Source organism: Salvia hispanica, chromosome 1 (genome assembly GCF_029641045.1).
Source record: "Salvia hispanica isolate PSC_SH4W2 chromosome 1, Shi_PSC_v1, whole genome shotgun sequence".
Taxonomy (NCBI): Eukaryota; Viridiplantae; Streptophyta; class Magnoliopsida; order Lamiales; family Lamiaceae; genus Salvia; species Salvia hispanica.
This window is the reverse complement of record NC_142692.1, coordinates 38486160-38499867: the sequence shown is the minus strand read 5'-3', so window position 1 is coordinate 38499867 and position 13708 is coordinate 38486160. Positions and strand designations below refer to the sequence as shown.

General features: G+C 40.6%; 1 pseudogene; it reads left to right on the top strand.

Moving 5' to 3' along the window:
- Positions 1-273: 273 nt before the first annotated feature.
- LOC148933756 (protein FAR1-RELATED SEQUENCE 5-like) lies at positions 274-1697 on the top strand (annotated as a pseudogene).
- Positions 1698-13708: the final 12011 nt, after the last annotated feature.

Here is a 13708-nt window from a genome sequence, read left to right as displayed (position 1 = left end):
TGCTTAGAGTGAAGTATTCCTTGATTAGAGTGAAGTGTTTGTGATTCATGCTTATGTGCACTATTTTATCATTTCAGTGAAGTAAAATATGCTTAGACTGAAGTATTATAGAGTTAGAGTGAAGTGTTTGTGATCCATGCTTAAAGTGCTTTGTTTTTCTATTTCAGTGAAGTAAAACATGCTTAGAATAAAGTATTTCGTGCTTAAAGTGAAGTGTTTATGATTAAAGTATATTCTGCATGTCTTATAGTAATTTTAACATGTAGGTACTGCATGATATTTGCTCCTTTTACGGGCAAGGATAATCATGGTCGCCCTGTGACATTTGCTGCTGGCCTTTTGTCCAAGGAAAATGCCGACTCCTTTTCATGGTTGTTTAAACAATTTTGTGAAATGTATTGGTGTGGCTCCCAAGCGAATCGCAACCGACCAAGACTTAGGAATGAAAGTTGCTATTGCAGAGGTTCTTCTTAATACAAGACACAGGTGGTGCATGTGGCATATAATGAATAAAGTTGCTGACAAATTGCCAAAGAACATGCTTGGTAGTGAAGAACTAAAGAAGGAATTGAATGCATGTGTTTGGTTGGAGTTGATATAGCCCAATGCATTTGAAGAATCTTGGCATGCTATAATGGAAAGATATGGGCTGGCCAATAATGACTGGTTTTCATCAATGTTTGCATCTAGAAAGTTTTGGGTTCCAGCCTTTTTCCGTGATTTTCCGATGAGCTCGTTGATAAAGACAACATCTTTGTCCGAATCACATAATAGCTTCTTTAAAAGGTACTCAAAGTGTCGGGCTAACCTTATGTTATTTTATATGAACTATAACCATGCTTGCTTTGGAGGCTCAAAGAAGTAATAGTGCAAAGCTTGAATACTATGATTCAACAAAAGTGCCTATTTTGCGAACAGAATTGGAAATCGAGAAACATGCATCAACAATATATAGTGGTAGTGCTTTTAATGCAATTCAAGAGGAGATAGTTTATGCATGTTTCTCTTTGTCTTGTGCAACTCTAGGAGTGTCTACCAATAGAGAGAATGAAGTATATAACATAAATGACAAGGATTCAAACTCATGGACAGTGACTTACTCCATTGGCGATGACACCTATTTGTGTGGATGTAAAAAGTTTGAGAGACTTGGTCTATTGTGCAGCCATATATTTTGTGTGTTGAAATATAAGTTTGTTAAGTTGATACCCGAGAAGTTGCGTGGATGGAGATGGTTGAAGTCACAATTTGTGAAGCCAATACATGGAGGTTTTTGTGATGATCATGAAATATTCTCTGCTGTAGACGAGAAGAAGATTGCATTTAAAAACATGTATGCATTATTCTTTGAAATAGCACAAAGTATTGAAGGGAACATTGACCAAATCAATGCATTTACTACAATTATTGAAGAAGGTAAGAAGCAGCTTCTTGGAGAAGGTGTTGTTCTGTCTTCAATAGAGAAGAGAGCATTGATTGAAAACTTCTATGGCTCACAAGTTCCAAACTTTATTGAAGTTCATCCTCCTAATGTTGTCGGTACAAAGGGAAGTGGAAGTAGGAGGAAATCAAAGAAGGAGACAGTAATCAAGTTAGCAAAGAAACCAGGCCGAAAGTGTGGAAACTGTCATGTGATAGGAAACCATGAATCGAGGAACTGCCAAAAGGTGAATGAGAAGACAAAACAGAGACAGTGAGGATTTGGAAAGAAATAGTTCACTTTGGTTTTAGGAGGAGGAGAACAAGAAAAAGAGGAGAAACCAATGTTGAAGCTGGTTGTTTTGTTCTGTTCCAAAATTTATTACTTCATTCGGATATTTCTGTTCTTCATTCCTTTAGTTCTGTACTTCAGTCTTATAGTTTCTTCATTTACATATTGAATTTCAATTTGTTTATACTTTTTGCAAGCTTAAAGAGAATAGACTGAAGTGTTTTTATAATGGCTTATTTGTTCTTTATTATGACGTTTATCTTAATCTTACTTTGATATATTTTCCATTTATCAATCACTTATCAATAATCAATAGATCTCAGAAATGAACTAAATATGGTACCCAATGCAGTATTTCAGGCTAACACTGAACAACATTTAAAGAGGAAAAACCAATGTTGAGGCTGGTTGTTCTATTCTGTTCCAGTAGCTCCGTTCCAAATGTTACTTTATTCGGATATTTCTGTACTTCAATCATGTAGTTTCTTACTTCATTTACATTTTTGAATTTGAACTTGTTTAGACTTTTTGCAAGCTTAAAGAGAATATACTGAATTGTTTTTATAATGTCTTATTAATCTTAAAGAGAATAGACAAAATATATAGTAGGAGTAGATTATTAATCTTACTTTATATTTTCCATTTTTCAATAGATCTTTGAAATGAACTAAGATTTCTGAAATGAACTAAATCAGTTACCCAATGCAGTATTATAGACTAATAATGAACAATATTACAAAGTGTGGTATTTTATTCAAAATTGCTCATAACAGATGTATGTCAAATACAAAATTTGATTCATTATTTCTTCTTTAAATACGCCGCAATCATTTTCTCAACATCAATTTCAATGTGTTTGCTTTCCTCTTTGTAATACGCTGATGTAACAATTTTGTTGTTGAAGCTTTCGTGGCTATTTTCGGCTAACAGCAGCGCCGAACAATATTTGGCCCTCAAGCTCTGAAGCACACCTGAACTTGATTTCTTCAAGCCACAATTCCAGCAACCTTCACGCTCACCCTTGTACGTTTCCATATGCCGCATCAGAAATACTCTAGTCTTCAACGTTATCAACGGTCCTCCATGGCATTTTCAATCTCTCCATTTTGGCGTTGGAAACGATCTTGCAATATGCGTGGAGACCATTCTTGGTGAGGAAATGACAAAAATATGATCTCTGCATGTACAAAACAAATACATGGCATTTGTAGTTGTGTGTATTCATATGTATGTGCTATAAAATTCAATCATAAGAGAAGAATATGAACCAATGTTTCTGGAATGCGACCATAATTAATTGTGAGGTCGTTGTCATCCCCGTTTGCAGAATTGTCTATTATAGCAATAGCATTTCTCTTGAAGCAAAAACAAACAGCATAATAATGTTGATTTGCACATATGGGGAAGAAGACCTATTGAATGAAGTAATAAGCAATATGAATGAAGTAATAAAGTATACAAATGAAGTACTGAACAATCTGAAAAATGAAGTAACATGAAAAATGAATGAAGTAATAAAATGTATGAATAAAGTAATATAGTGTAAAAATGAAGTAATATAGTGTAAAAATGAAATACTAATGAAGTAATGATGCTTGTACCGTGTTCACATCTTTCCATTTGAAATATGGAATTTCCTTCACCTCTCTGTCCAAGTTGTTACAGAAGTTTGCAATAACTGTGTTGACATCCATGGATTGAGGCTTTGTCACAATGGTGTACAACTGCATATTAATATTAATGTAGTTAGGATCTTCATAACATACAATCTTATTATATTTCAATAATTTGTACTTACACATGGATAAGTGGTGAAGAATAGCCTCCTTGATGAGTATGGTGATCGGATTTCTTCCATGTTGTTGAGGTAGGAAGCCCATGCATCTATAACGTCAACCACAATCAATTGCCGAGGTATCAAAGAACACATTTCCATCTTTGTAACTTTCACAACATCGTCGTCATAAACAAGTACAAATCTGCACATTATATAATACATGTTAGAATTTCACATTCTATTGTTGGATATGTTAATGGTGTGATATAATATTAGAAAACAACATTAGAAATCATATCCGTCTCTTTCATGTGTTACAAGAATCCAGTAATATGATTCTTTCTCATCTTTACTGAGCTTGTTTGTAATCTTAACTGGTCTGTCAGCGAATGGAGATCGTAATGCATGAGAAACAGTTTTCTCTGTTCTAGTACGTACCTCCATTCGACCCTTCAAAGTTTTGATCTATTGTTTGCAATAAATAAATCACTTGTAACACATTATATATTAACCACAAGACAAACTTCAGATTATATATTATTAGATTCTTAATTTGCACAAGATTACCTTGTTAGCATTGTAAACAATGATCTCAGTCCCCACCGGCTTACCAACTAGAGGACCACTATCCATGAAATCATCATCAATGTCTATATCCTTGTAAGCATCAATAACTGACTGTATTTCCGCAGCGACATTAACATTCTATTCATCAAAATATAGATATAAGTTTTTCCATGATGTAGTGTATCATATTAATAATGAAGTATTATATAATTAGATAGTTCATTCAGAGATATGTTTACTTCATCACAACTAAATATTACTTCATCCAGAATAAATTTATACCTTTGCTCCATCATCTGTATGCAATATCATATTTGCTCCATGTATAACTACACACGGTGTATTAAAATCCTAGTAGTGGCAATACATCCATTTAAAAAATGATTCATTTCAATGACAATTTGCTTCATCATATAGGAGGCATACTTCTAGCTATTGCAATATTACCTCTGCCACTAGACTAGCTTCTAAGTTTCCTCTAAGTCCAGCATCAAGATTGAAGATTGATGGTGGAATATTCTGCCATTAGTATTATATAATCATATAGTTCATTCATTAAGATGTTTACTTCATCACAACTAAATATTACTTTATCTAGAATGAATAAATATATAATTAAATTGTTCATTCAGTGATATTTTTACTTCATCCAGAATAAATTTATACCTTTGCTCCATCATCTTTTAGCTCATCATCTGTATACGATCTCATATTTGCTCCATGTTGAACTACACACGGTGTATTAAAATCCTGATAGTTGCAATACATCCATTCAAAAAATGATTCATTTCAAGGACAATTTACTTCATCATATAGGAGGCATACTTCTAGCTATTGTAATATTATCTCTGCCACTAGATTAGCCTCTAAGTTTCCCTTAAGTCCAACATCAACATTGAAGATTGATGGTGGAATATTCTGCCAGTAGTATTATATAATTAGATAGTTCATTCAATGAGATATTTACTTCATCGCAACTAAATATTACTTCATGCAAAATCAATAAGAGGCAAGAACAGCTTCTTACCTTGTCCAAATCTTGGACAGGCATGAATTGCACAGCCTCAAAGATGTAGCTTCCGGGATCTATGTCCCTTGTTGGTGTAGTATCAACCTGTATATAATAAACAACAATACAAACAAAACCCAATGAACAAGTACTTTTCATTTTAAAACCTCATTATGGAGAAAGTCAGTTAGTTACAAAAACCATATAATACAACAAAAAAGTTTAGTTCATCCCAAATACATGCCATACTAATGTGTTTTATAAATTACATCCCAATAACACAAAACTCCAAGCACAACATCACGACGCAACCCATCATCAACTTACGTTTCTTTCATGAAACTCTAATCCTAGATCAAACGATGACCCTTCTGTTTGCCATTTCTTTCTTTGTTCAACCACCCTCATTACTTTTTCTACAGCCTCAATAAACTCGGGATTGTCGAGGTCATCTTCTTCCATTGCTTGAGACATGGACTGGACATCATTGGCATCTTCTTCTGGCTCCGTCTCATTCAACCTCATCATCTTCATTGTGAATTTGGCTGCAACTTTAGAGCACCCATAATTCTTTAGCTCATCTGCACCATCTTTCAAATCCTTCATCAGTTCCCCAAGGACATCAGCAGCCTTTCCCATAAGTGTGATAACGACAGTTCTACGTTGGGTTGTCTTAGAGATATCTTTGGGCTTTGCCACAGAGGAGGACGCAATATTGACCTTGCCAAAGATTGGCTCCTCAATGCCTCTGTCGAATGGCCCGGACTCAAGCTCCATTTTCTGGCATTGGTGGATTAACGTGCTTGTCAAGCCCTTAATGGTTGGGAATGTTCGGGTAACAGGCCTCGATCGAAACACAATCCTATCAATATAACATGGCTACAAAATGAAAGCTATGATTAGTAAAGTTCATATTTAAAACATATTTATTCAAGGTTAATAAATTTTTGAATTTAAAACTTACCACCAGAAATGAAATTGGGCCAGTGAATGGTGTGTCCTTGTTTTGAACCCAGGTATTATAGGCCTTGAGTAAGCTATCAATGACATAGCCACACCAGTCGTATTCCTTGACATAATCAATGTCATGGATGACCCCTTCAATTTGCGTGCGCAAGTATCCATCTCCCTTGGGTTGATCAAGATTGTATCAACCAAAATCAGGAATATCTTCCTAAACTTCTCCCCTCCATGGACATCACTTAACATCTTTTCTATAAGCATATCTGCACCCATTGTAGACCTCTTTCGACTGCCAGATTCTGCAATCTTGTTTATGAACTTGTTGGTCGTTTGACGTCCATTATGCTCTAACCTCAAACCAGCATTTGGCAACCCCAAGGTAGCCCGCACATCATCATGCCCAATATGTAGTATACCACATTGGTATATGAAGCTGCTGATGTTTAGACTGTGTACACAGTAAGGAATATCAAGCTTCCTAGATCCAGCGAATCCACTAGATCACAGGGTCTAGGAACTCACGGATCGTCGAAAGATCTCGGTCGTCGGACACACAGAATACCTCTTCAAAACCCTCAACCCCGTATACTAAAATTGGCACAGGGAAGTAGGGATCGATCCCACAGAGATGAATGCGCAATAAACAGGTTCAAGGACTTCGGGAACTATTTTTGGGTTGGCTGCTGCCATGCAATTTGGGTTGAGGAAATTGAACTAGACTTGGAGTTGAAATCTGCTACGCTAACATCTAGATCTAGACAAAACAGAAATCATGCATATAAACTGGAACAGCGGGACAATCACTAGATCTAAGAAAACTATTTCCTAAATTACCTAGGCCTGGGAAAACAACTGACGGTGGGGACCATTTACTGAAAAGGTAAAATATGGATGAAAAGCTGAAAAACAACTAACTAAAGTACTAACTAACAGCGACATCATCTTCTCCAACAATTTGCATAAAACATCCAGTAAAAACAGAGATAGGACATGAATCGAAACAAGCAGACTGAATTTAAAGCAATGAAATCGAAGAACAATTTAACATGAGCAGATCTGCGACTACTAGACGAAGTAAAATAGAAAGAGAGCAGAAGACTCAAAATCATGCACAAGTCGGTTTCCCCTGTTCAGATCCACACTTCGGATACTAAATCCACTCCGGATCCAAGCATCCGAAACAGACTCCGACCAAAAGTATATCCATAGCTACAGATTCGCCAAACAACCACCGATCAACAACAACAACAAAGATCCACAACCTATTTCCCAGATCAAGCACAGAAACATCCAAAACAGAGAATAACATTCAACTTCTGAAATTAAACCTCAAAGGCACAGAATCAACGTAAATCAACACAAAATAACACCATCATGACATAAACTAAATGCATAGAATATCGGTAAGTAGCCAGCAACCAATCGACTTCGAAAACGTTGAAGTTCGAAGGAATAAGAGTGCAAAAACTGAATGTAAACTGATTGTATCTTCGCCCTCCGTGAGGACGGTGTTACCACTAACTTTCTCCGAAGATGAACCCCTAACTACCCCCGAATTCCCATTTTTCCCAAGTGTGTGTAAGTGTGTGAGCTGAGAGCAAAATCATCTATATCTTGTGTGCTGCATGCTCCTCTTTATATAGGCGTAGAAATGGGTCCAGCAGGGTGTGAATAGTCTTTGTTACCCTCGGCTTTGGACTTCCTTCGTCTAGCCATTTTTCCCTTCAACTCTGCTCACTTTCCTTCGCTTTCCTTCGCTAGTCCATTGCCTCCAGCTCTTCCTGGATCTAGCGATTCCTTCACACACCTGGCTTAAAAATTACGTTAGACCCAGTAAAATAATGTGTTTTTCACCACATAACCAATGCATGAAATTAGCCTTATCAAACTGCTCACACTTAAACCGTACTTGTCCTCAAGTATAAAGGCAAGAAAAGGAATAAGACGAATTTCAACGCATGGTTATCCCCTGACCGACTATTTAGACTCTAACTTAACACAGACTCCTAGACCTAAACATAACTGACGCACAAATAACAAACACATTAAAATAAATGAAAACACATAGACACATATGCATGAACTAGCTTCAACTTTTAGGCAACCATCCCCACAAGATCAAGGTCAATCCAACAGGCCGCACTTCTCCAAATTGGTCCCTTCCCTTCTTCTACCTAATCAATCTGTCAGTTCGTTAAGATAGCCTTTCACTTCCCCAATTGTTGGATTCACTCGATCACTCATTCCTCACCAGGGATGTTAGGACCGATTCTCTCATAAGTTATTGCCATACCACTGAAGCGTCGGGTTATGAGAGTTTTCTCCTTTTTACACTTCGTTCTCCCCTTTTTTTTACTGGGTCAGGTTACTATTGCTTCCTGCCCTTAGACATATTTCCCCTGGACTTCGTCCAGCTTATACCTCCTTTTTTTTTATTTCTTAAATTTTTTTTTTCTCTGGACTTTGTCCAGCTTATTCCTCCATTTCCCTCTTCTCTCCTCTGGACTTCGTCCAGCCTATAACTCCTTTACCTGGACTTCGTCCAGCTTATACCTTCATAACCTAATTTCCCTATTTTTCTCCTTCATGACTCTTCTCCCTAAGCATTCAGTGGTGGCCCCATTTACATGTGTTAGCTCAAAATTATTTTAGGCTTATAACTCGCTCTTATAGTGGGGCTTCACAAATAAGTAAGCTAAGGCATCCTCTATCGTTCTTACTTCATCCAGATTGACTTCGGCTTATTAAAGGAAGAGGCTTCTAAGTTGAAATACATCCTATTTTCAATTACTCTTACTAAGGAGATCCTGCCGTATTATATTCACCAGCTCATGCGACACAAATGAAACCTAGACTTAACGACTCCGAACATGCTGAACAACTACACACATTGACTCCCCTCCCCCTCCCACTTCACTCTAGCTTGTCCCCAAGCCATCGTCGTGAAGGGGGGAAACGGGGTAGTCAATTCAACACACAACAAACAAATAATAATCATATAAAACTTCTCACACTTAGACCGAGCATCGGGCTAAGTGGGAGAAGACACAATAAACAGAAAACATAAACTTCTCACACTTAGACCAAGCATTGGGCTAAGTGGGAGAAAGTAAACACATATAGCAAATATTCACAGAGACACAGATAATAACAAAGACATAAAAAAACAGATATAACGGAATGCAGAAACTAAAAGTTACTTGGTCATGGGGGTGATTCACTTCTGGGTCTGGCTCCTTCGAGAGCCAGATTGGGGTGGGATCCCGGGTCAGGTCATCTTCACTTTCTTTTTCGCCGGCAGCTCCGGCTCCTCTTCTTCCTTCTCTTGCTCTGGTTGATCAAACACTGGTTTCTTTAACATCAGGGACTTTGACTTGGATGGGATTAACACTGGCTTGGACGCGGATGGGGTAACCATTTGCTTGAGCGGGTGCGGTGGTCGCTGAATCGAGGAACTGCCCTGGCCTGGTTGCTTGACCTCGCTGCTGGACCCAGGAAGCATCTTCGACTGGGTCAAGGGGAGTGTCTTTTCCAACCATTTTAACATCTTCATTATTAGCTCCACAGCCTCCGTCATCCGCTCGTTCTGCTTGGCTGACTTCACCGCCAAGTCCGCAATATTCCCCCACAGGGTCTTCACCTCTTCACGATTCCCGCTCAATTCTTTCCTTATCCCTCCAAGCTCTCTCACCATCTCCTTTCGCATCACTTGCATTTCCTTCCTCATACCTTGCACGTCTTTCCTCAGCTCCTCGACCTCTTCACTTGGCACAGCCTCCACCGCCTCCGTCTCCGCTTTCACCTTGTCTCCTACCTCGTAGAAGAAAGTTTGTTTGCCGTGAGCTTGGATTAACCCTTTGTTGAAAAAGTATTCAACACTGAAAGTCTCCCGGGGCTCGCACATCACGACCAAGGAGCGGTTTTGGCTATCTTCATGTCAATATTCCTCTGGAGGTAGGCGCCTAGGAGATGGCAGGTATACATATGTCGAGCAGGGTTGCTTGTCATTTGATGACATGCTTGAGCCAACCAGTAGCCTAGATGCACCTTTACGCCTTTCGCCATGCACCAAGTGAAGTAGAGGTCGGTAGATGTCAATTTGCAGTTCCCATTAGGTTGTAGCTGATAAACGTCTGGGCAAAACGGAGGATTCGGTCCTCAATGTGAGAGGCCTTGGAGTAGCTGGACTTAAACGCCCCTGCCTTGGAGTGGGTGACTAGTTCCCATGCTGCTTGCACTTTGAATCCTGGCGTGTTCTTCGGTACGCCAACCATCATCTCATTCCATATGCCTTCATCATCCTCAGCCTTGGTAAACAACCCCATCCTCAAAGACCACTCTCGGATGCTCATTTCATGTTCTTCGTTAAAAAGCCTGAATGTGATGGAGTCCGCGTCGAGGTCAGAAGTGTTCTTTAGTCAGAACGTCGAGAAAAACTCCCGGGCTAAATCTACGGGCACCTTCTCCTGGCTGTGCCTCAATAACCACTCAAATCCGATTGAGTAGATACATGCGCGGAAGTCTTCATCACAAGCAATCGTCATAAGTTCTTCGGAGCTGTACTGCTTGCCAGATTTAGCCATCTTTCCAGCACTGCATCTCTCTTTGTACACTGTGGCCCGTTTCTGATCGTCGAAATGCCTCATCGACTCCAGCAGTTCCTTAGTCAGCCACACCTCCGGACGCCCATGGATGAACTCTTCTTCAGATTCTTCAAGTTCAGAATTGGACCCAGGAGTAGGCTCAGCTTGTTCCTCGGTAGAGGGAACTTCGGTCACTGGGGAAAGGGGCCCCTCAACCTCCTCGACGGAGGGAGCTTTCCTTGACCGTTTTGACTGGGTCGCAGCTGCCTTTCCTTTCCTTGCCCTTTCCTTGGCCAGGCGACGATCCTCCGCCTCTTCAGCTTCTGTCCCTCGGGCAGGGAACTCCTCCTTCTCGGAATAGACCAAGTCATCCACTTCGTCAAGCAGACTCCTCCTGGCCCTTCTCCTCTCTGCTCTCTCGTCCACCCGGGGTTCGTCTTCTTCCTGGTCGTCCACCAGGTCCACAATCAGATCTAGCCCTTCCTCAACGGGCTCCGGTACTCCAGTAGTATCTAGGTTTGTTTCCTCCAAAAGCTTTTCCGGGGTTTCCCCCACATCATCCACCATCGGGGTCCCCCCCTCAATATAAACAGGGCTTTCCCCCCTGACATCACTCGGGGTCGCCCCCTCCACCATGGGTTCAGGGGTCGCTCCCCTAAAATCTTTTGGGGTTTCAACCCCAGTCTCCATAGGAGTTTCCCCCTCAACCATCAACTTTAAAACAGGGGTTTCCCCCTCAGCAAACTCTACCAAAACAGGGGTTTCCCCCTCAGCAACTTCTTCTTGAACAGAGGTTTTCCCCTTTTTCTCACCCTCAGAGTTAGGGTTTTCACTGCCTTGTCTCTCTGCCTCCATCTCCGTGTCACCGTCATTTCACTCACCATCCGCCGCCAGTTCACTTGTCGCCTCTTCCTTGTCCGCCTCCAGTGCACTTGTGCTTGGAGCGGTTTCTGTCTGTTGAAAACCAGAGTCCGATACCCTGGTTGAAACTTGAGGTCTCCCTTCGTGGGGAACTGCGGGTTGTGCCGTCGAATCCGATGGGATCACCGGTGGTGGTATGGCCGCCGCCGATGTCATCAGGCTGGCAGAGAACAAAGCGTAAACTTCTTTCGCCTTCTCGATGCTTCCCAATTTTTGCGTCAGTTCTGCCAGTAAAACCGCGTCGTACACCTCCAGTTGCGAACTTCTGGTGGCCTGAGTTGGATCCATCGCTGTAAATCTGAAATCAAAAGGAAAACTTGGTCGAAATTGGTTAGGGTTTGTATTTCTTGAGAGAGAAACAAAGTAGAGAGAAGGGAGAGAAATTGCAGTTCGTCGATTAAGATTATTGGAGAGAGAAACTGCAGGTTAGCCCTTTTTGGTGAAAAGATGGTGTGGTTGCAGGCGTGATGTAAGCAACCGTACACCTCCCATAAATATCGCCCGATTCGAAATTCAAATTATCTCTGTCCCTCCTTTACTCCCTTCTCTAGACTCTCCTTCCCTAGCTGATTTCCCTGACCATGACTTTACACTTAAAAAGAAATTGAAGACGCCAGACTCCTAGGTCAAGGATAGAATATAAGACAACGGTTTTCCCACGGAGTCTGGTGCTTTGAAAATATTTTTGGAAGATTTAAATTTTATATACATTTTTTTGGATTTTCCTATATTTAGAATACAATTAAATTATTTACACACTCCTTTTGAGTATTCCCGAGATCCCATGGTTCAGTGTATATATTTAAAATGTCAACCAATTACCTGACCCAAGAATTCATCGAGAATACCTCCTTGTCTGACTAGGTGATAATAGGGAGTGCGCGTAGTGGCACTTCCTCCACTACACACAACTCAAAATTATCTCTATAAACTTTCACTCTATGACCATTAACAAGAAAAGTGACAGAGTTAGAGGCACTTCCCTGGATCTCTACTGCTCCATTTGCGCGGAGGCCGACAATGGTATATGGACCGATCCACTTAGACTTCAACTTCCCTGGCATCAGCTTGAGCCGGGATTGGAAAAGGAGCACCTTCTGTCCCACATGAAGTTCCTTGACCCGGAGATTCTTGTCATGCCATAATTTTGTCCTTTCCTTATACCACATAGCAGACTCATAAGACTCCAGCCTCAGTTCCTCCAGTTCTTGTAACTGCAACTTCCTTTCTTCTTCACAAGCCGAAGGCTTCATACTCATCTCCTTGACTGCCCAGTACGCCTTGTGCTCTATACCCATGGGCAAGTGGCACATTTTGCCAAACACCAGCCTATAAGGCGACATTCCGATAGGAGTCTTGAAAGCAGTTCTGTAGGCCTATAATGCATCACCGAGCCTCTTACTCCAGTCTTTCCTTGACGGATTAACTGTCTTCTCCAATATTGCCTTGATCTCGCGATTAGAAATTTCTGCTTGGCCGTTAAACTGAGGGTGGTACGGGGTATATACCCTATGGTGAACACCATATTTCTTCATCAGAGCCTCGATGGTGCGATTACAGAAATGTGTTCCTTGGTCTAAGACGATGGCTCGAGGAACTCCGTATCTGTTGAAGATATTGTCCTTCAGAAATTTTGCCACCTCCTTCGATTCACATGTCGTGGTGGCCTTAGCTTCTATCCATTTAGACACATAGTCTACTGCAACCAATGTATATGTGTTCCCACAGGATGATGGAAACGGTACCATGAAGTCCATCCCCCACACGTCGAAGATTTCACAGACAATCACCGGGACCTGGGGCATCTTGTCCCTCCTTGAAATTCCCCCTGTCTGTTGGCATCTCTTGCAACACTGACAAAACTCAAAAGCATCTTTATTAAGTGTCGGCCAGTAGAATCCACTATCCAATACTTTCCTTGTTGTCTTCCTTGGTCCAAAGTGACCTCCACATGCCAAAGTGTGACAATGATTCAACACATCTCTTTGTTCCCATTCGGGAATGCAGCGTCTAATCACTTGATCCGAACATATCTTCCATAAGTAAGGATCATCCCAAAAGTAATATTTGGCTTCACTTTTAATTTTCATCTTCTGGGCCCGGGAAACTTCGTCTGAACTTGGCACCTCTCCCGTGACCAAGTAGTTTGCTAAGTCGGCAAACCATGGTTCTGCGTT